The sequence below is a fragment of the Erithacus rubecula genome, assembly GCF_903797595.1.
Source record: "Erithacus rubecula genome assembly, chromosome: 1".
NCBI lineage: Eukaryota > Metazoa > Chordata > Aves > Passeriformes > Muscicapidae > Erithacus > Erithacus rubecula.
In genome coordinates, this window is record NC_136658.1 from 45,772,589 (window position 1) to 45,794,944 (window position 22,356).

The window sequence follows — 22,356 nt, forward strand, 5'->3', positions numbered from 1 at the left end:
AGTGAATGAGACATGGGATTGTTATTCTCACAAAATGGACTTTGGAAATGTCCAAACACCCCAGAAAGAGATCAATTTCTTTGTCTTCATAGAGTTAATAGCATGTTATCCACTTATATTTATTCTAGATTAGGGCAGGAGAGTTCAGAAATTTGCAGGACAGAAACCTCACTTTGCTGCTTATGTACTTGGTTTAAGAGTGGCTCCATTTTTGCAATAGCCTGCTGTTCTTTTATTTCTTTAACTGTAAATTGTATACACCTGCACTCTGATTAGTTTCTGATCTGAGAATTTTCTCCTTATGTACTTCACAAAAAGATGCTCATTTGCTCCCTCCCACACTCTCAGAATAACAACTTTGCTATTTTGTCCTGTTTTTTGTAGAGTTTTTGTTAGCTAAATCTTCTCTCAAGCATTATGAGGTGATTGTCTCCAAAACAGTAATTTTTCTGCACTGAAAAATTATAATAAAGATTGGCTACAGTCCTAGTCTCTGACTGTAAGTCATTGCAAAGCTTATTTCTCTATGTACTGCTGTACATATGCTGCAAAATCTTTGACAGGCTTCATATCCTAGGCACAAAAATTATCACACTAAACATTTAGTTTTTTGCCTGTGGAAGAGATGTCAGGAAGAGTCCTGCACTTTTCCATCCTGTTGTTACCATGTCTCTGCCACTGTCTGAACAAAGTGATTCATAGGCAAGTCTGTGGTTTCCCATCCATTTTATTCCTTAGTATTGCTCTGGGTAAAATGATGGTATTTAATAAAAAAGTAATTTTTCTGAACATCTTGGAATCAGATTTTCACGTGGGTGATGGGTCCAGGGCACAGTTGGATTGGGTGCTTTTGGAGGCTGTGTTTCCCCATAGTCCCAGGCTCAGGTGATGCCTTCACCAAGACATGGAGAGGTGCAGGACATTGGAAGTGACATTAAGGGACTTGATGGACACAGGTGGGAAGAGGCTGCAGGCACTTAGATGGAGCAAGAATGGTACAGAAAAGAGAGTAAATAAGATAAGGTAAGCCCAGATTAAGCAGGTTTAGAAAGATTTTATCTGTGTGGGTATTTTAGAAGATGCAAATTTGCCTTTGCTTTTACTTCACAGGGTTTTTCATCTCAGGATCTCTCTGTTCTTGTGCTGCAGCAGAAAGATGGGAACAGCATCATTTACTCAACATCATTTACTGCTGTTAAGTTCCTAAAAACATACAGTGCCTTAGTTTTGATTGAAATACATTAGAATACCAATATATGTAAGCTATACTAATGATTTAATCTTAATAGAATTTAAAGGAAAGATTGTTTTAACATGAGACTAAATTTTGCCAAACAAACAGAATTCTCAAAAATGTATTCAACCTCAGCCATATGTTGTTTTAAAAAGTGGTAAGTGATCAGAAGATTAGTTTACTTCTATTTTTATGGTATTATAAAGGCTACTAACAATATGTTGAATAGAAGTATCAAGACTGACACTCTGCAGAACTTCATCACAAAAAACAAAAAATACAATATACAGATAATTATTTATTAGTATTTCCATTAAAGAACTATTTTAAAATAATAATATCTTTCTAAAGCTATAAAATTAATTAGGTAAACAATGTAAACAGAAAATGCTGGCATGCCTGTTTTTGGCTGAGAATTTTGCTTCTTGTTTTCTTCAGAAGAAGAAAGAAGGTATGTCAACAGATACATAGAATGTAGAGATTTCCACTAAAATGTATAATGTTAAATTATGTGACTAACTACTAGTGTTTGGCATCAACTTCACTGATTTTATTAATACTTTTATTAATACTTTTATTAATACTTTTATTAATACTGGATATCTGTGATTTTTAGATCTTGCTTGATCTTTCTAGCTTTTCCTTTTTTTCTTGGTAGTTCAGTTAAGAGCAGATACTTATTTTGGAGGATATTTCACATGTTTAAAGGGAACACTTGGAATGTGAAGAGTTTGGGTTCACAGTACAGTAATTATCATCTGATAAAAGCTGATTTAAATATGGCCTGAGTTAGAAATGCCTTGGAAATTTATTGCATAACCACTTTGTTGTTACAGCAGTGTACTGTTCCTCACAAGTAATTGGAAAACATTGATTTAAAAATTATGAGATCTGAAAACAGAGACCAAGTATCAAGTTTAATTTAATCTTTTTTTTTGTTTTCTTCCTTGTTAACAATGTAGAAAATAAACTAATAGCAGGGGAATAAAAAGCATTAGCAGCATCCTCTCATATCTGACTCTCTTTCAAGTACTGGTTGAACCTTCTGAAGCCTCTGTTAACCTGAGTTATACTGGAAGTCTGCTGCTACAGCTAAACAAGCAAAGCTCCAGGCAGGCCAGGAAAAGCCCAAATAGAGTCATGAGTGCTGTTCACCAGCTCAGCACCCAGCCAGTGGCCTGATGGAAGCAGAGCAGCCACCCTAACCTGCCTCCACTTCTGGAAATCACAGCAGGGTCTCTTTGCCTCTGGAGAAGAATGGGGAAACCCATTATTTCACTCTTATTCTGGTGGCTGTAGTAAGCATCAAGGGTTAATTGGGAGAGGACATACCTTCATCCTTCTTATTCTTGCTCCACACAGCCCCTTCTGTTGTCTGAACAACTAGCTCTTAGAAGTGCATTGCAGTAAAATGATTCAGCTCACCTCTCCAAAGAGGTCATCACTTCTCTGGGTACTCAGGTCTCATTTGCTTATCCCAAAATCCCAAGAGGTGCTGCAGCTTTTCTTTGCAACTATAAGGGAACCTCTGAAACCTGTACTTAATGGATAAGGGCATCAGAACACAAAGGAAAAATATAAAATAAATCAAGTATTTTTAATGATGTTTTAAATGCTTGTCCTGGTTTGAAGGACAGGTGTCTGCCAATAAAGGCAGAGGCTTCTCTTTGAAATGGAAACTGTAACCCCCGCCTTACAAATTAAAATAATTTTGAAATTAAGGGGCTCTCAGGCAAAGATATGGGAATTAGGAAAATTAAAATAGAAATACATTATTACAAAGAACAATCCCAACCCTGACAGATTCAGATAACAACCTGACATTCTGTCAGACAGGGTGCTGGCAGCAGTCCCATTAAATGGTGGCTACAGTCCCCCTGCAGTGGCAGGTGTGGTTCAGTTGAAGCAGTGCTGCTGTAGAAGGTGCAGTTTTCCTCTGAAAGTCCAGAGATGATGTAGAAAGGTCTGGCTTCTCCTCTGGAATCCAGTGGAAGGAAGGATAACTTGCTGTCCAAAATCTCAGTTTTTATCTAGGTAGGAAAGGCTTGGCTCCTCCCCCTGGCTGGAGCATCTCCCAGTGGGATGGTGTAATTTTATCAGTCATGCAGTGGGACTGAATGGACCAGCAGCAGATGATATCTTCCTGGAGGGAGGATAGGTTTGTGGAAAAGATAGAGATGATTGCCCCATCTTGTCTTAAAGATGGACCATTAACAGATGGTATGTGCCATAGAGATAAGGAATCACTACCCCACCCGGTTTTAAAAGATGGTGATAGAATACAGATTTCTGGCCACATCCTGTATTGCAACATAAGACAATGCTATACCTGATTTATCTAGAGGCAGAGATGACTGTGGGTTTGGATGCTCACATTGAAAGAAGGGGCACCAAGTGACCAAGGGACAACATGGTTCAGTGGAGCCTGCGCTTGCCTTTGGCAATTGAGTGCCGTGTTCTGATATAGAAATAATACATCTCTTTCTCCTGCTAATACATCAGATCTGACTGACTTTTTATGTCACTGTGTGTTTAAGCACTGTGGCATTTAGAATCCAGAGAATTGCTCAGGGCCTCTAAACTACTTAATGCTGCAATAGAAAACAGTTTTGTGTATTCTATGGGTTAGTTACTGCCTGTTCCACTTCAGGCATTTCATTTATCTTTCAAAAACTTCTTGTAAATCAGTTTATTGAACTGGAAGTAAAAATCAATTATTTCTTAGTAATTGAAATAATATCCTAATATCTGTAGTTTTGGTGTTATGCAATATCTCATCTATTTAGATTTCTATCCTAATAAGCTGTGTCTGAATCTAAACAGAACCTCTTGTGGGTTTGGAAGGAGGCACACAAGAAGCAACACACATCACTGGAGGAAGATCCTCATTTAATTCAGATTCCAGATGAGCTTAGAAAGACTATGAATTTATGCCTAGACTGGTATCTGCAATAGCTAAAGAGAGAGGCAGTAGAAGGGAATATTTTAGCAAGGATTGTATTTGAGAAGTATGTAATTTTTAGGATGGAAAAAGGACTCATTATTTTGCCAAAACAGATGGTTAAATGATAATGCTTTCTCTGTTACAATTCAAATGTGAGATTTTCTTTTTGCCATTGAGGAAATGGAGATCTGGCCTTTCACAAGAAAAAAAAAAAAAAAAAAAAGGGATCATCTTGTAATATGAGGAAAACAGAAACACAGAAAAAAATAGAAATTTAGTAAAATGAAAGGAAGGGACATTAAAAAAAATTCCTATATTGTTTAACAATTTTCAGACTTCCTGTATTATTTGTGTTCTAGTTTTAGATTAGCCACTATATTCTCTTTTATTTTTTATTTTTCTCTTCTTTTTTTTAACAGCACAGCTGACCTAGTTCCCTTCACTGTCGTTCACATCATGCGCAGCTTACTTGCTCATGCAGAGGTAGTATTTTGTGAGAGCAGTTTTCACTTTAGAATAAATACCTGAGTAATGGAAGGATAGGGAAGAAATGTATCCCCATCCAGGCATTTTTCCATAGATGAGGTTTCAAATCTCAGTTTTCATCTGTGACTTTCTCAGTGGCAAATAAAGGTGAGGCCATCTCCAGGACTGCTTAAGCTTAGGAGCCAGCATTGATAAATACATGGAGTACTCCACTCTCTTCAAATAATGATTTTTAAAATATATTTTAGTTTATGTATATCTCTGAGTGTCCTTCTAACATCAGTTATACTAATAAGGGTTATTTATATTTATAAATGTTTGCAGGTTGGGTCTTTACTATTCAAGGCACTGGAGAGTTTTTAAGGCTGCTGTTTTAATCCATAGAAAATAAACATAATAAGAACTCTCCTGAGTGTTGTAATGTCTCTCTATTTTTCATGAGGAACATTTTTCTGAAAGTAATGTACCTGCAGCTTCTGAGCCTTAGAATTGGAGTGCCCAACAACAGGGATGAAATTCAGATGAGAATATCCATGCAAGTAATGTGTTCCTGATTTTTATTTTAATAAAATGAATTTCAGCTCATAACATTTTATATTTCTGTAACTAATTGCATAAATGAGAATCATATAAATATTATATTTAGACAAATAAACACATTAAAGACTATAAATTATTCCAGGATATTTTTACTCAGTGCTGTTTTGCTCATTGGCCCTGAGGATTGACTCCTGATATAGTCAAGAAAATACTTGACAAGACAAGTCAGGGAAATAGTCAGGCTATTAAAATACATAAAATTATGCTAGTATTACAATTTTTGCACAGTGCTTAGTGTTTCATTTAAATGGATGTAAACTATAATGTTGTTAAAGAATTATTTTCCCTATTTTTTTTCCATTTTCTGTTTGGTTTTCCTTTTGTAACAGCGAATTAAAAGGAAGAATATGATCTTTCATGAAATACAAGTGGTCATTTATTTAGTTTTAAATGTGGGGATGCCTACAGAAAGGCTTTTATCCTGAGAACTAAACAAGGAGTGATCTATGATCAAAATATTCCCCAAAAGTTAAGATGTAAACAATAAATTGCTTGGGGACAGGACTTTAGAAGTGGAAGCATAATAAAGAAATGGCCAGGGGAGGTGCCAGGGACAGAGTCTGCTCCCTGCCCCAGCAGCAGCTCCCTGCTCCCCCATGCCAGGAGCAGGCTGCTCCTGGAGAATCTGCCTTTAGTGACACCCCTGAGTGTCCTCACAGTGTGACCTGTTTATCCTAAGCTCAGGGCTTTAATTAAGGGCCTTTGAAGCTCACCCTGCAGGCTGGCTATCACTTCTAGGTGATGGTGGGCATGGAGTGACAATGGTGTGAACACCCAGACAGAAATGTTAGGTATTTACACGTTGGTATTCAGTGAAATTTCTGGACAGGGTTGCTTCCTTTAATCTTCTTTTAAGTGTAAAATTTAGCATACAACCAAAGAGAAAACTCACCTACTGTACTAAAATCAAGTATATTTTTATCGGATGCTTGGAGCCAATTAAAATATTAATTCTTATTTTCCATTGAGGATCCTGAGTATTTTTGTTATCAGTTTTCTGTGGGGTCTAATATTTCAAAATTTTTCCTCTGCTTTGTAACCCAATGTAGATGGGGTTTGAGTCAGTCATATCTAATAGATACATAAGCTAAGGTACCAGATAACTTTTTTTGTAAAAATGCAGACTGTGGGTGCTGTACAAGTCGTGAACCTGAGTAGTGTCAGGCAAGAAACAGATACTATGTGAGTACAGAAGGCAGATTTTTTTTTTCTCAAATGTCATAGCACTTTGTTATTATTGGTAAGAGTAAATAATTAAATACTTACAATAGCATTCCAGAGGCAGTGATAGATTAGAAAAATAAAGCACAGAGGGTTTTTGTCCCCTTTTCTTTGTAAGCATGACTCCATTTACTTAATTTCAGCTCCTGAAAAAGCTTTGCTAACACGAATTGATCAGCTGAGGCAGGGGGTGGATGGTTCTCCCCTGGATATCACTTCAGAGCAGCAGGAACTTCCTGCTCACTCCAGAGATCCAATAAAATGTTTTATACAGAATTCTGCCTCCTTTTACAGTGTCAGGCTGAAACCTGTGGCGTACCCTTTAAACCCATACAAACCCATACAAATATGGGTTTTAGTGTTCCAGGTCTGGATACATGTACTGCATGGATTCAGTTTGGGAGGAAGGCTGACAAAGCAGGGAGATTCTTATTATCTGCTTGTCTTTCCATCCTGGGGTCAGTGTCACTCCTAGCATCTCCTGGAGAAAGCTGGGTGAGTGGTTTTTAAAAAGGGAGGAGTGGCAGGAAGATTTGAGTGCAAAAAGGCTCTCCTCCTTCCAAAAAAAGGAGGCACAGCTGCAGCACGTCCAGACTTAAATATCAGGATGTTCTCATGCCCACCTGAGGACCTTATGTGTTTACCTGATCCCATGTACATTTTTAATGATTAAAAATTCCATTCGGCAGTGATAAAATTCACAAGAAGCTCTGCAAACAAAACCTAGCACTTCACTGGATATATGGGAGGAGAGGTTTCTCTAAGCAATATTTTTCTACATATTCATTTACCCACAGTGTCTCAGCCCAAATGAACTCTACTTTTGACTGCTATGACTTTAGACCCTGAACATCTGTACTGCTTTTTCTCTGTCCTATAGCACAACTTTGTCCTATGCACTTCTCCTGATCTATTTTTTTAACTTGTGAACTCAATTAGTGGATTTCCTTTTTCCTAAACACTTACACTGATGAAGCATCAATAGAAAATCTATTCATCCTCACATTAAATAGATTTGAGGATTGATTTGCATCTGGAGCTCTGAATTGCATTTGGTCTGCATATGTGTTTAGAATTGGACTGGTTTTTTTTAAAATTTGATAGTGAGATATCTAACTCTTTGATAAGTGTTGTACATGAGGTATAAACAGAACAACGGGGATAACAGTGACAACCAGTGGTGAAAATACTTCTGCTCATTCTTGAAGCTTCCTGAGGAGACCTAGCACTGGCAAGCAGAGCACTTTAACTGGATTAAAAAATGGGACTGATTTTGTGAGTTTAGGGAAAAATTTTTCTGGGTAGATTTCCACAGTTCTATATTTGGGGCACCGAAATTCCTGGCCTGGTTTTCAGAAGCACCAGAGCAGCTGAGAGCAAAGCAGAGGTTTCCCAACACAGCCTAGCTGACCATCTGGCCTCCAGGTATTGCTGTAAGAAAATAACCTCAAAATCAGAGATCACCTTCAAGAATGCTTGCTTTAATCTCAATTTTGCAGGTTTTTCTAGATGTACTACAGAGGCTTTTCCCCTGCTTATTTATTTGAAATGGAAGAGGAGGATATTTATATCAGATATTCAGAAATTATTTACCCTCAGGGTGGTGAGGCACAGAAACAGGTTGCCCAGAGAAGTCATGGATGCATTCAAGAACCAGCTTGGATGGGGCTCTGAGCATCCTGATTGAATGGAAGGTATTCCTGCCCATGGCAGGAGTAAAAGACAAAAAATCCCACAATCTTGTAAGCAAGGAGGCAGCTGAAATCAGAGGCATCAATCATCAGAACAAAATGATCTTCAAGGCCTCTTCCAACCCAAATCATTCTATGATTATGTGATTCTGTTTGCTGGCAATGGTGGGTGGAAATACTAGTGCAGACCTTTGAAAACAAAGAGCTTGACAGAAATGAAAAAGAGAAAAAAGTTTTCTGTTTGTCTTTTTGTGAAATACCATTTTTGTTATTGAGGTAAATCACATGGAATGTAAACAACATGTTCTTGTTACTGCGGGGGACTGAGTGCCTCAGCAGAAACTGTGAGTGCTATTCACAGTGACTCCCTCTTTTCTAATTGTTGATCTCATGCAAGTACATAAAAGAATTACAGTTTATTCACTGAAATTAGCGCCTTGTGTAGGCAGGTATATCTAATGCCTCTGATTTTATGTTTACTGGCAGCATTTCATTTGCTGCTTGTTTTTCCCATGGAAGAGTTCATCTCCCAGGCTGAAGGGTTTCCAGCAGCAGCAGAGGAGGCACAGGTGTAAGCAGGACTGCAGAGGCAGCTCCCTGCAGCACCACTCATTTCCTAATCACTGACAGAGCATCGTGTCCGTGCACATCCTAAAGAAGAGGGTTTCTCCTTTTCCTTAGCAGTCTCATTTGGAATGTCACTGTCACTGTTACAGCCTGTTACTGCCAGCCTGATTCATACCCTGAGATTTCCCAAATACCTTGGTGCTTCCTGCTGACACCTCTGAATGCTCGGGGAAATACTGAATGTGCAAAGTGGTGCATCAGTGCAGAGGATCAGGTCTGAATGCCAATTACATTGTCAGGGACCCAGAAAAACTGTACCATGAACCAAGCTGTAAATTTGGATTTATTTTTTTTTTTTTTTTTTTTTACTTAATATTAAGACTATTGTTATAGTGTATATATATTTAACATGTGCTATTGTTTGGAAAAAACCCAACCAGTTGCCTTTCCATTTTGTTTTAAGCACTGGTAGGTCTAGGAAATGATTGAGTTAACATATAAGAATTGCATTTTTTTTTTCAGCTGTTAGAAACATTTAGTGAATAAAGAAATAACCCTGGATTAGCCAAGTGATATATCTGTACCAAGCTGTTGCAAATTATACAGTGGAAAAACTACCCACATTTAAAAAATATCTAGATATTTGGGCTTGCTTGGGGTTTTTTCTTGTTTATTTGCTCTTGGTTAGATCAAAAGTACAATTAAAAACACCTGACAGACAAACTAGAGAGGCAGAAGAAGAGGAGCTGCCACCTGCTGTAAGTTTTAGATGCTCAACATCTACATGATCTTACATGATCAGTCGGTTGATTTCTCCTATGATGACTCTGCAGTCTCAGTTTTGTTACATGAAATACAGCAGCTCCAACCCTTTATGAGCAGTCTTGGTTTCCTTAGTGTTATTTTCCCATCCTTTATGCCATATCCATGACAGAAATCAGGTATTTTAATAGAATAATAGTGGGTAATAGTCTGTTAACTTCAGTGGGGCTTTTCCAACAGCTATCTGAAATCTTTGCAAAAGAATGAAGGTGGCATGAATAAAGTTATGAGGAAAAACCACTGATGATAGGTCAAAACTCTCAGGAAAAAAAGGAAAAGAAAAAAAATTAGGGCAGCATAATACAGACAATAGTTTATAGTTTGGGAAATCTTTCATATATTAAAGTCAAAGCTCCCTTTCCATGTCCACTCTTTCATTTGCTCATTGTTTTCCTGCATTTTAAATTGTGTCTGCACTCCATTCTGACCTTGGCCCTTGCAGATCATGGCCACAGACAGTGTGCTGCTGATTTGTGAGTTATGCCACTCCTGCAGGCTCGCCCCTTGCCCAGGGTGTGCCAGGGCTGCAGAGGGCACGGCTGGGGATGTGGAGCCCAGGGCAGTCCCTGGGGCCACTCTGAGTTATCACCAGTGAGATCAGCCCTGACAGGCACTGAGTCACCCAGCTGCTCCAGTCCCAGCCAAAAGGGCACATCTGCTTGCTCTTCAGTGCAGCTCATGTATCTAAAATATCGTGTTTTGTAAGGAATTACGAGCAGCAAGGCAAAAATAATCTGTTGATTATACAAAGGAACAGTACTGGGAGTTTTCAGGGGAAAGGGAAAACATGCATACCTAATTCTTTAATACAAGCATGAGAACCAAATGCAGTTGTGCTGAGCAAAGTATTAAAAAATAGGCTCTTATACACAGACTACCTGTAGGCTGTTTTAAGATGGGACTCACATGGGACTACATTGGTCCAGATAGATACAGTCCCACTCACATGGGACTACTTGTATCTGTCTGGATCAAAGTAAAAGGTAGAATCTAACAGAGGTGTAAACAAAAGGAACAAGTCTAAACACAGGTCCTTCATCTGCATTTTTGCCTATTTTAAGGACTTTGTGAGATAATCCAATGGGAATAACAGCAGAACATGCATGTAATTTTGACAGATTTTATGAACACATGTCATGCAATGCTTTTATGATAGGGAGAAATTGGAAATCCAGATAAAGCTGAGGATAAGCAAATTGCATTTTATAGCTCTAAACATGGGAGTGTAAGCAGGCAGTCAAACCTATGGTCAAAGTAAACAGTTACATTCCTCAGGATATAAAGGTATAGAAACAGGTGTGCAATCACTGTGACATTCTCTGAACAAGGAGTTCCTCTGGCCTGTAGCAATATTTTAATATGCTGATGGTTTGATTACTGGGGAGAAAGGTCCATAAGGTTCCTGAAAGACTTGAAGGGAATGGACAAGAAAAATGGAATGTAGATCAACAAATATTAAAAGTCAAAGAAATCCCCCAATCTTGTAAGCAAGGAGGCAGCTGAAATCAGGGTGACTACAGAGGCATCAATCACCAGGCATCAGCTGAGGCTCACTGGCTGAAGTTCAGCCTCCTTCCAGCCCTTTTGAATTATTTCTTGAAGTTCAGAATTTTGTGCAGCATGGCTTGATGCACACCTGTCTTGTGACAAGAACATATGAAAACTGTGCTCAGCTTTGGTGAGCCAGTGAAAAACTCTGCTTCCAAGAAACTTGGAAATCAAAATACCTGATATGTTCACCTTCATGCTTTTTTCTTTAGAAATCAGAGAGCTGTTTCTAAGTTCTTAAAATGGTCTTTTCTTTGCATTTAGCAGTTTGTCCCTGCTTCTTACAGATGATGTAGCATCTTAATATGTGTACCCATTGTGTCTCTTTTACCAGTTGAGGGCAGGTTACAGGTCATCTTACTGTTTTCAGTTGGGCAGAGTTTTGACCTTCTTCCTCCAGCTGTTTTTATACACACTTCAATAGTAACATCTGCTTTTTAGCTCAGTTTATCCTTGCAATCAGCCACTCAAGTCTATACACAAGGTATTTTTATTGCTATGTTGACAAAGAGGAAGATCCTCCATTTTTTCAGGAACATAGTTGACATAAATGAAATTCCAAGCAGGCATAAAAGCAACTGTAACCTCAAGTAAAACCTCATTGCTTTTTTGGAAATATATTCACAACAGCTGAGCCTCTTTGAAGAAGCTGTTATGTTTTATAGTCTGCCTTCCTCGGGAGTAGATTAAAAGGGTTAAAAGTTGGATTTTCATCTCATTATTCACCAGGACAGTTCATGAATAGATTGAAGCTGCTCTAGGATAAATGTGTTGTGTTCATGCAACACTAAGTGCTGACTTTCTCAGGATGGCTATAGGAATATCCTATAATAGACAAAGAGTTATATAGTGGCTTGATACAATGGATTTTTTAAGAAATTATCAGATTTCTAGCACCTTGGGTGAGTAGTGGCATTGATTATAACACAATTGCCAGCAGCTCTGGACAAAAACCTTTCTTGTTATGAAAACTACTTGATATAACTACTTCCAAATTTTTTTTTTTTTTTTCTGTAGCACTGAGGCAAACAAAAAGACATAACCCTTTGCTACCACTCTGATTTTTGTACCTTCACAGGTTTTTCCAGGCATCTGTATTAATCTTCTACATAATCAGCCCTTAAAAGTTTGCTGTTCAAAGAGGAATTTTATCTGAACATCAGGATGCAGCTATAACCACCTTGGAGTTACCCATCCATAACAAAACCAAGCACCACTGCTGAGTGTGTTAGGAATTGCATGTAATCATCTCCTTTCTAATGAGATACATTAAATTTCTGGGGGGTTAGCATATAAATATATACCCAAAAGTGTTTGAATTGTTTCTTTTCACAATTTCCAACTGGTTAATGGTGTGATGCCATTCCACAAAAATACTTTTAAATGGGTGACACTTTATTTCCCACTAATTGTTTAGTTAAAACAGGAGACATAATGTAATTTCTTTTGTATTGATTCACACTGCAATTTTTGAATGTTTGGGTGTGATTCTCTGTACTTAAGGTTTCTTCTGATAATGGATACTTGAAGCATCAATTATGTAGATGTGTGAAAATCAAATAATAATAGGAACATATTTTTAGATCTCTAGATGAACTGGAATATTTTAAGTGAACATTGCTATTTGCATTTTATATATATATATGAGTATTTCCTATACTAGAAAGACTTTTAGGATTTTTGTTTACACTTATTAATTTCAGGACAGGCAAGTTGGTTTGTGTTGTATTTTCTGGACAGATATTTCATGGCAGGCAGCATTTTGTTGGGTGTCCCAAACTATGTGCACTGACTTTTTATTTTGAAGTGGAACAGTGCTGTAGGCATCTATCTCTATGAAAGAATGAAAATGCATAAAACAGGAAATAGTTTAAGAGCTTGTCAGCCTGTCAGATTTTGGCTGTATTTCTGGTTTGATGTCCATCATTTTCTATCCTCTCATTGGAAAAGGAGACAATGAAAAAGAACAGAGAATGGATTTACAGCCCTTTGTTTTCATATGTGAAAGCTGCTTTGGAAGGAAAAGGGGAAAGCCTGTTGAATATTTAGCTGTGCTTTCAAAGAAGAACAAAGATGGGCATAAAGATGCACAGTAAAAGAAGGAAAAAATTGGTGGCTTCTCTTCAAAGACGTATTTGCTGTATAACGAGTTAAATAACAAACATCTGAAAATTGTCTCTGTTCTCTTTGCTTCCCAGCCTCCAGTGATCAACTGCAGCTTATACTGAGTTGTGAAACTAGAAGACTTAGCTAATGCATTTTCTCAGAGATGTGATGACATTCATTTTGCCTTACACAAGTCTCTGCAGACTAAAGTTCCTCTGAATTTGCCTTTCATATTCTTCTTATGAACAGGAGGTGTACAACAGCAAAAGGATGAGAAAGAGACATTAGCAAAAATTTCTTGTAGTAATCATATAATTATAATTTCATATAACCTACTTTTCTGACTTTTATTCAGTCCAGCCCCTGTCTTTTATAATAGTTGGTTTTTAGACAGTATAATTCATACACTGACAGGTCATAAAGAAAGGCTGCAAGAAAAAAAAACAGGCTCACAACTGTAAAGAAAGAAGAAATAGAAAAGAGTACACTAAAGTAGGCCACTTCATATAGCTTGAGTGTTCTTGCAACTTTGTCTAGCTTCTCAGCTTGTAAATTACACCCATTTTGAACTTTCATAAGTTCACACATCTTTTGGAAGGAACATGTAGAACTGAAAGACTCTAAATTATACCTTGAAAAATACCTCTAAATTTGCACCTATTTATGTTTACTTTTGCATTTGTACATAGTTATGGACATGTCATACTAACATATTGAGAGAGTATGATACAAAAACATACAAAAACACTGTTTATATAAACATATGCCATCCCATCTGATTTTGCACACTAGTGACAAAAACTGTAATCATTTTTCTTTATCCAGTATTTCAGTGCATTAGAGAGAAACAGAAATTTCCTTGTGGCAAACTACTAGAAAAAGTCATGCTCCTTGGTTCTTTCTGGGTACTTGGCTATTTCAATAACTATTTTTGAGTCTTTCCTGATAGTTTGTTTTATTTGAGGAATTTGCATTGCAGAAGATTGTCTGCACTAATGACTTCAAGTGTCTGGATAAACTTGTGTCAGAAAGTTCCTCTGTCATTTGGAAAGGTTTGGTCTATGATTGAGTGTCTCTGTATTCATCCTGCATTATTCACCCAGGGACAGAATGGTGGATTGATGGGCAACCAGAGGAGGATTTCTCCCCCAGCCATCATGGTTTGTTTCAACAGCTATGTTGTTAAATCCTTCCTTTCAGTCTCTTAATTTAATGCTGTCCTGTTTTTCCCTTGGCATTGACCTTTTCTAAATGAGAGTCTAGTGCTGTCAACAAACTGATGAATTATGGCTGTTCTGAGTGGAAGTGACCATCAAATATAGGCTGGTTTACTCATCTTCTTCTCCAAAACCCCCATGACAGTACTGGATGAAAATATTCCCTACAATGCATGCAATTTCTCTTAGTCATGCCTTGGGGCATCTGCCTTTCTTATTGATACTGGGTTTCTTAAATCACAGATGCTGTACAGGAGATAAAAGATGTCTCTCTGTGTTGATACAGCAAGGAGTTATCACTGGTGTTTAAGCTGAAGCCTTAAAGCAGTTTTTACTGCATATTTGAATCTTAAGGGAAGGTAGATGCTGCGGATTAGGTGAAGAGGAGATTATGCTCTGGGAGAATGAATCTCTCATTTCAGTGATACAAGGATTCTGGCTGCATTTCCTTTAAAGCCAAAGATGCACCCAAGACAAAAATTACACATTTCTATGAAAGTTCAGAGTTTAAATGAAGCAGAAAATAACTTATCTCGCCTTCCTGTGTCTGTGGTCTAACCTGACCATACACTATAACATCTGATGGCTCTTGGTGGGCTGCAGACCATTCCCAGACCAAAACCATAGGTACAAATTTGGCTTCTCAATAATATTTCTAAAATAAATTTTGCTTCTTTTATTCAGGGGACGCAGCACTTTTTTACTGATTCTACTCTTAAGCATGTAGTGAAGTACACTAGTTTTGGAATGAGAATCATAAAGACAGTTTGGAAAATTAGTAACCTTTTCCAGGCTGCTGCCTCAGACTTCCTCTTTTCGTTAAACAACCTCGACTCACTCATTCCCAGTGTGAGGGGCATCTGATCTTCATGATGGGATGCATTTCACGAACATTAGGTGATTTTTTTTTAGTCCAATTGCCCAACTTCAAATAACATATATTAGAAATGCTCATATCAAGGAAATTTGTTCTATCTCTGCCGTGTCCCACTGATTTGATGACTGTAGATTGTAGATAGTGGTCAAAAGAAGATTAATACAAGAACACTGCTTGTAACATAATAGTAACTTTTATGTAAGAAGGAGAGAGCAATATATGACTTTTCCTGGCTAGTATGTATAAATTGTAATTTGGCATCATTCTTACAGTTATTATTTAAAATATTCTTTTATCTGACATCATTGTTTCATCTTTCAAATGGTGAGTTTATGAAAGAGCATGTGCTCTGTGCTCTGCCTTCCATAAAAACATATTATTGCCTTTAATAAATTATAGGTTAATATGGCCATAGCTTCTAGTTGCAAGCAAGGCAACCTATCTGTTGTGAAGTAAGGAAATTTTTGTAAACCAAGATGCTATATTCTGGTTTTGCCTTATCACTCTCTACAACTACCTGAAAGGAGGTTGTAGGCAGGTGGGGGGTCAGCCTCTTCTCCCAGCCAGACACAGTTCTAGAGGAAATGGCCTTAAACTGCACCAGGGAAGGTTCATGTTGGACATCAGAAATAATTTCTTCACTGAAGAGGTTGTTAAGCACTGCAATGGGCTGCCCAGGGAAGTGGTGGAGTCACCATCCCTGGAACTGTGCAAGAAATGACTGGATGTGGCACTTAGTGCTGTGGTTAAGTTGACATGGTGGTGTTCAGTCAAAGGTTGAACTTGATGATCTCGGATGCCTTTTTTCAGCTATAATGATTCTATGATTCCAATCTGGACATAAAATTAAGCCAAATTAGGGCTTTGGTCAATGTTAAGGGTGTTGGAGTAGATGATCTTCAGAGGTCCCTTGCAACCCTAATTCTTTTGTGATTCTGTGATCCTCCTGAAGACACAAATATCTCTTCAATCTATTTTTTGTTAGTTTATCTTTATGTATATTATGTGAATTTTATTCATGACCTTATTTTAGATGCTTATGAATGTACATGAATAAAAAAATTGCTACATAATCAATATTACCATTCATATCTCAGCTAATTAGAATCCTAGTTAAGTGCTAATATTTTCAATAACAGTAATTCACATTGACTTTTGCATAAATTTAGTCAAAAGTGTTTTATTTCTTTACAAGCAGATTTAGCCACATTTTGAAGTCTTTAAAGAACTTGAAAGTGAGATCCAGAAATTGTAACTAAAAGTTCTCTTTTACATGCTGACATTTTAATGTATTCTCAGTGATTCTTTAACCAGCAAGAATCATCTCTGATTTTTACCTGCATGATAGCAAGTCTTTTTTTATAACTTTCTTCATTTTTTCAGATCACATTTAGTAATCTTCAAAAACAGGAATAATGTTAGCTTAGAAGAGATAATAATGGCATTCTCTGACTGTTATAATTTATTGAGGAAATTTTCTGTCAGAAAAAGTTGGAAAGTGTTTGAAAGGGGCTGTGTTTGCTGCTTTCATAGGACCTGTATAGGATTGTCAGGTTCAGCTATTACTGCCTTTACTTTTGAAGTTAGTAATTAGTCTGCAAAGCTGGCAGTGGCATCTAAAGTCTTGTGTTCCTTGGTATCTTACTTGGCCAGTTTGCACATAAAAAAAGTACTGATAACTTTGCTTGTTCTGATGTTTAATAATTATGTTTGTATAAGGGTTTTTAAAGCCCAGATTCACTAAATGTCTTCTTAACCTGCAGGAAATAGAATATAAATTTCTCCTTAATTCATAAGGTACATAACCATGTGTTGCTGTGTTTTCTGCCATTCAAAGAGGAGCTCATGCACAAGATGGTATCAAACTGCAAACTTTTAGCCATCTTAAGTGCTGAGAAAATTTGGTGTAATGGACAGGAAATATTAAGAGATATTTAGTTTTCCTACACAAACTTTTGTCAAATAGGGTTACTGTAAGAAGTTAGTCTAACTCACCTAATTCAATGTGCAGCTCTTCATTGGAATATCCATTCAAGTGTATTCCAAGTCACATGTGCAGGAGAAACCTCCAGATCTTACAGGTTTTGCTGCACAAATATGTCTGTGACAAGGCCTTTTGCTGTTCACCCCACTGGTCCCAGCTGTTTTCTGGGATCTCATCATTTTACACTTTGATCACTGCAGCATCTCCCCTCCTGCACAGTGGAATACAGTGCTACCCCCACAGTCTCCATTCAGAGCTCTGCCAGAAAGTTCATTTCCCACCTTCATTACTTTAACTTATTTCTCTTCTGAGTGCATTTTCCTCATTAAGCAGACTGCTTCTTTTCAACCTTAAGACCAGTCTTCATGAGTCATTTCCAACCTTTCTATCCACTATTAAAATGTCATTTCCTTCTTTTTATTCCTGTGTTGCTAGCCTCTAACTCTCAAAACACTTTCGTGCTGATTCTGTGCTGCTTTTCTCTCTCTGCAGAAATTTCCCATAAGCCTCCACAAATCACGTCTTGCCCTTTCTCTAGTCTGTTCTTAAGAAACCTCTGTCATAATTTCTACAAAAAAAATATATATTTGATAACCACCTACTACCATGCTGATAGCATTGATTGGATGTGTTGGTTTTTTAGGATTGTGAGGTGTTTGCATCAGACAGATTCCACTTGGCCTGTACTTCAAAAGCTCTGAGATCCTGTTCCATAACCTATACTTTTAGGAGCAACTAATGAATAGTATCAGGGTTTTTTTACAGTGCTTGATTAGACTGGCTGTTCCTTGCCTGGCAATCTCTTTAAGTTTGTATTGCAATTGTGTTTTCTGCATGGCACCAAGGAGAAACTGCAGCTAGTCCAGCCTACAGCTGTGCTTTTGCTGCCTGGTTGATGAGCAAGTCCTGCTGTGCCCATCTCCAGGGAAGCCCTCTGTCTCCTTGTCTGCTGCTGGCTACAATTCAAGAGGATATCTGCTAACTTGATCACTTCTGTGAGCTGTAACTAATGCCCTTCCTTCCTATATTTCAGAATTAAACACAAAACTAAAGAGGCTTAAAGGTTCAGGACTGGAAGGTAGGAAACTTTGGTGGGAGCCCTTATTGTTGGTAGGGCTGGCGATTCTAGAGGCAGGTTTTTACACTGTCCCTCATGGTGGGCAGTGGAAGGTTACTTTTTGTTCAGTCCTGACAGTTCATTATTGATTTCAGAACAGAAGTATAATTTAAAACTGCAGGTGTCCATGCAATTTTTAAACAATATCTGGAAGCTATATGGCTAGTTGTTTTGTCATGCTAGTTTTGCTTTGTAACTGCGTGGTTCACGGCATATTTCTTCTTCCTGAGAATTGGACTAGGAAAATGCTGTGTGCTTTGTGGTGTTTATTTTAAGAATGGATATGTGCAACTTCTTTAAAGCTGACTAATTTGAGCAGACTAAATTGTGAAATCACAGCAGTGAGAAGTTATATTGATAATCCATTCACATTTCAATTACTCAATAGCTGGTGGGACAAATTAAGTTTGCTACACTTTGATTTTGAACACTAGCCACTTGCTACAGTGCCATATTATTGATTGGTACTGAGGCTTAGCTTCACCATGTCAGAACTCAGCTTTTGATTGACAGGAAGACATTACTTGGTAGGGAATTCATCTCAGTTGTCATCTGAATTACTTTCCAACAACCCTTACATCTTTCTGTTGACACCACAAGTAACCTGAGCTCTGTTGTTCAGAAACTGCCAGATTTAAGAAGTAGGTAATAATTATTTTTATTTTATTTCTTTTGTATATTGTTCTTATATGAAAGTAGATTCTGATACCACCACGATTCCATGATTTTGAATACTATAATGGTAAGATTTGGCAACACTGGTAGAGGTCCCAAAACTAAGAACTCTGCAATGACAGAACTTTTCTTTCCAGAAGTTTGAACTCACAGTCTTTAATTAGCAATTAATGCTACTGCAACTAGAGTTAAAATATCTCCAAATAGGACTCACATCAAATAAAAATTTTATGAGAATCTAGAAAAATATCTGAGTAAAAATTCTTCCCAGCAAAGTGCACTTTAATAGATCCTTCACTTCTCTGGGATCTGGGAAGCTGTATCAGATTGCAGTTCACAGTCAAAATCCATTCCCGGGGTTTTGGAAATTGGCAGCTGGTATACACTTTATTTTTCAAATGTTACTTTGACAGGATAAAACCATTTTTTATATAAAACTACAGGTTAAATCTGGGCTCTGACCTTGAAAGAGAAATCCTGAGCACAAGTTCTTGTTGCAAGTCATGTCTGGTTTTGCAATTTATTCATTCACTTCCTAATACAAAATGTCCCAGGATCAAAACCCAAAAAGTCATTCTTGCAGGGAAGATCTAAATTATTCATGTCAGCTAGATGCAGATTTGGATTCCTTCAGGTTGGATACAGATAGGGAGGTAGCCTAGGGGAGTGTCCTCACCACTCAGTTTCCCTTATAAAACTCCCGGTACTGCCTTTACCCCCAACAGTAGGTTTAAATAAAGTTGTCCATGTTTTGGGGGGTCTTAGGTTGGGTTTTTTTTGTTGGTTTTTTGGGGTTTTTTCTTTTTTGGGTTTTTTTTTTTTTGTTTTGTTTTTTGTTTTTTTTTTTTTAAGTCAGTGCTGTTAGCACATTAGTAATTTTCTGGGAGTTCTTACTAGGTTAAGCCTAAGATATACAGATCTAGATTTGACCTAGGTACATGAAAAAACAACATCTTAGGTATTATGGCTACTTTGTAGAAAATATAGGAACAATTTTCAGCCAGCTGAGATGGTGTCTGAGACAAGACTTTAGACACCACTCAACTTAGAAGAATTCAATTTCACCTCAGCCCTACAGAAGGGGGCCATTTCAGAAGTCTCCTGATTAACTCTCCTTAGAAGAACTGATGTCTGCAGTTCAGTACAGTAATTGTCAGGTGCCTAATTTTCATTAATGAATACTTCCCACGCTGCTGAAGCTATTAGTCTGCTTTACAGTATTATATATTTAAGGGACTTTTTAACTGAGAATTTAACCCAGGCAGAATACCTTCCTAATATACTGGATGAATGCAAACCCTGTCCAAAGCTGTTGCCCTATTCAGACTCCTGGAGCAGGATAGCTGCAGTAGTTTTAGGCAGAATACAGTATCTGGGTTTGACTCTTCCCTGTAGGCCAGGAAAAAGAAAAAAAATTATCAGACTGTTTTTATGGTTTTCATAACTACATAGTAGTAATGATGCCAGTTTGTCTAGTCTATTAGTCTACAACTAGCCAAGTAATTGCACTGACATAATGTACATATTTTTTCTTACTTAGTAAGAAAATGTAGTAATCTACCATTTCATATACAGTGCACTGTCACAAACACTACTGCAATGCCAAAGAAATTAGAGAGGAAAGAGACTGGTTTGATACAGGGAAGGGATATGAATTGAAGGAACCTTGTTTAAGTACCATAATGGATATTGTTAGGGAAAACATACAAATAGTGTTTAGAGGCAGCCAAGCAGCTCTAGTACGGAGGAGCGTAGAATGACAAACAGCTTTTGTTTATAGCACAAAAAATGTGAGTATTGGCTAAGAAGTAGTGTTTATGGTAATTGAGCCTTACAAGGAAGTAAAACTTCATGGGGAACACAGGGGGTAGCATTTTCAGTGAAGTAGGCAATAAGGAGAGCTGTGTAGGCATTTCCTGATTAGCATCTGCTGTTTCAACAGCCAAGGAACATGACTCGCATGTAAATGCTGTGCTAGGCTTGAACAGGCATTCCCTCCAGCATGCCTCCCTGCCTTCTGGCTTTATTTTGAGTCTCCTTGAGCCCTACTGTGACTTGAAATCAGTGGAGGAGAAAGGAGAGTAACACAAACAACAGATGTCTTAAAGTTTTGAAGAGAGAGAGGAAAAGCCCCATGGCAAAGAAGAAGGTGCAGTTAAGGTGTTTTCCTGTCATTAGCATTCAGCATCTCTAGTACAGACTCTTTTTGCTTTTTTGCATGTGTATCTATATATACACCTACTTACATATATGCAGTTGGTATGCAGTTGTATACATGTGGGGGGAAAAAACTGGTAGTGCAAAAAGATGCCCATTGCACAATTCAGAATCTTTTTGCATCCTGTAAGACTGTGGCCTATAGACACTAAGTGTACTGGCTGCCACAGCCTACGTAACCTATTTTATGGCAGGCTCAGGATTTTTTTCCCAGCTGTTCCCAGCTTTTAGTCTCTTGCTGCATAAAATACATTAATTTTTTTAATCTGGAGTTCAAAAATTGGGAAGGCTAATGGTGTTCCTGGTGTTCATCAAGGCAGCTTTGCTTACAGGTGGTAACTTTAGCCATGGCAAAACCAATATCATGTACCCCATCACATTAGGAGAACTAGGTTGTGCACCAGGTGACATTCAGTGCACATTCAAAAAAGTCTTTCATCTGTGCTTTTTGGTATGGGGAACTGTGTCTTTAAGGACTTTGATTTCCAGAAAGTAAATCTGTGGCAGAAACAGCTGTGAAATTCTTACAATATATAGGCAGCTGGGGATGGCATAGAGACCCTGAAAATACATTGCCTGCTGGGTGTTAACTCAGTACTGCATGGGGCCAGGAGCAAAAAGAAATGGGAAAAAAATACTGTGAATGGAGAATTGAAAAGATGTGAAGTTTTCAGATTTTTTTTGCTTTTGGGGAAAGATAACTAAAAGAAATATAAAGCGTATTCAGGGCTGAGAACTTTGAGCTCTGGAATCTTAGCAAGCTACTTCCCCCTTTCCCACATCTACCTCCTCCTTTTATGTCTTATTTCTTCTACAGGCTTTAGCAGATGGGTCCACAGACAGAAAATCACATTCACACAGAATTCTTTTTTCTTTTAATATTTTAAATGCATATTTATTTGCTTATTAACTTGCTGGGTTCTTTCAAAGAATTTCAGTAATCTCTATCTCAATGGATATTCACACTATTTATTTTGTTAGTTACTTGTGTTATTTATTTATATGTGTATATATATATAAATTATTTGGCTACTGTACTACAGAAGTTTA

General features: G+C 37.6%; 1 protein-coding gene across 4 annotated transcripts in view; it reads left to right on the plus strand.

Annotated features, from left to right (window-relative positions):
• The window catches only part of FGF14 (fibroblast growth factor 14), a gene marked incomplete at its 5' end in the record, with an annotated part of 379,569 nt that overhangs the window by 349,380 nt on the left and 7,833 nt on the right, over positions 1 to 22,356 (plus strand). The gene's annotated exons all lie outside the window — the stretch shown is intronic.